Consider the following 1,921-nt stretch of genomic DNA (forward strand, 5'->3'; position numbering starts at 1 on the left):
AGATGTAGCTTCACTTGCAAAATGGGAAGTTAAAAATGTCAAGGCACTAGCTCTTATAAAGTCTTCAATTAATGATGAGATGTGTAGAATTTTGAATAATATAACACTTATTCACAGAGATTATCCTGATTATACACTATTGTGGAATGCATGCATAATACATAACCTCCTCTACGTTGATCATCAATTTTGTGGATTAAAAAACAATGAAACATCAATTGCATGCGCACATTAACACAATATGTACTGGGGAAAGCATACAGCTGAAAACCCCCAACTATCTGTATATTATAATGATAGAGAACATGTAACAATACATAGTACAATACTCACAAGTACTCAGTACTATCTCCACCTATTACACACAAACTAGCTCAGATCTGAATGTCACAGGTTAAAATCTCCTCCGCTGTCTGCCTGCCTCTACTGTGCAATCCAATGTGAGAATAGATCTGATCCAAACTCATTTTCCCTTTTGTTGTACTACGCAATCCTCATTGGAAATCTCCATCATTGATTGTGCAATCTCACTCTTTCACCCACCTCTAACACTTGTCTCCACTGAACTGTCCATTCACTGAGTTAACTGATGTATCCTTTAGTTGCTTTATGAGTTAATAATTAGTGAATTAATTAATAATTAATTCACATCACTCATCACTAGTGTATTCTGCAGTTAGACTAAATACAACTAGTTCAACTAAGTCAAACTGAACACAACTCCATCAACTCCTCAATCAACTCCACCAAACTCAATCACTTGAGTTCTAACTGAAGTCCATCATGCAGTAGCTCAACTGACCCATAAGAAAAGTGTATTTCCTTATGGCAGTCACATGTGCCACATCCGTAGCTCGAACTGAAGTGCTCCAAGAGGATAAGATAATGTTTATAGTCCAAATATTATTAAGAGCTAATAATATTCGACTATTCTATTTTTAGCCTGGCAATCTAAAAATAGACTCCGCCCATATGTCTAAAAATAGAAGTCCATATATTTTTACCAACATGACCAATCATCCACAAATAGCATCCTGCAACTCAGAGACCATGATCCATATGTCTAAAAATAGACATAGTCTAAAAATAGACTTTGCACCAAAAATAGCCCGCGGGCCCACTTAGTGAAGGCGACTCCTTTTCACTAAGCTCCATCATCTTGTTGCATTTTCAACAAGATGTATATTCATATTGAAAACACCTCAGATGCATGGTCTGCTTTGCATACTTTCAAATATCTATTTGATACACAACTTGAATCAAAAAAGGTTGATCTACAACTTAAGTTGCTTCAACAAAAACTAATTGAAGGAGGATATGTCCTTGAGTATATCTCCAGGCTTAAAAATATTAAGCAAGAAATAGTAAAAGCCGGATTTCCACTAGTAGATGACAGTTTCATGACCACAATTCTAATTGTTGGATTGCCTTCTTCTTACACGCATTTTTTGGAAACTCTACAAGTGACTAGAAAGTTAGATAAATTAAATTTTGATGAGCTAAATGAGATGTTAGCTCAACACGACAAAACTTTTGGGAAAAAGAAACAAGGGGAAGATGTCTTCTTCACAGAAGCCAACACAAGTAAATCATCAACTGACAATTCTAGAGGAAGAGGACATTTCAATCCACATCCAGTAGCACATAGTGGACAAGGTCGTGGAAGAAGCTAAAATAGAGGAAAATTTCAAGGAAGAGGAAACAGTCAAGGCAGAGGAAACTTTCAAAACATAGGCAACTTTCAAGGCAGAGGAAACAGTCAAGGAAGAGGTCAAAGTCAAGGTAGAGGGCCAACTCAAAACAAAGGTCAAAGTAGAGGCAGAGGATAGTATCAAGGAAGAGGCAGAGACTTGAATCAAATTGTCTATAGAAGATGTAACAAAGTGGGCCATTTTGCAGAAGATTGTAGAACTTCCATTGA

This window comes from Pinus tabuliformis, chromosome J (assembly GCF_031772625.1).
Source record: "Pinus tabuliformis cultivar Carrire ecotype Pingquan chromosome J, CPIR1, whole genome shotgun sequence".
Classification (NCBI taxonomy): Eukaryota; Viridiplantae; Streptophyta; class Pinopsida; order Pinales; family Pinaceae; genus Pinus; species Pinus tabuliformis.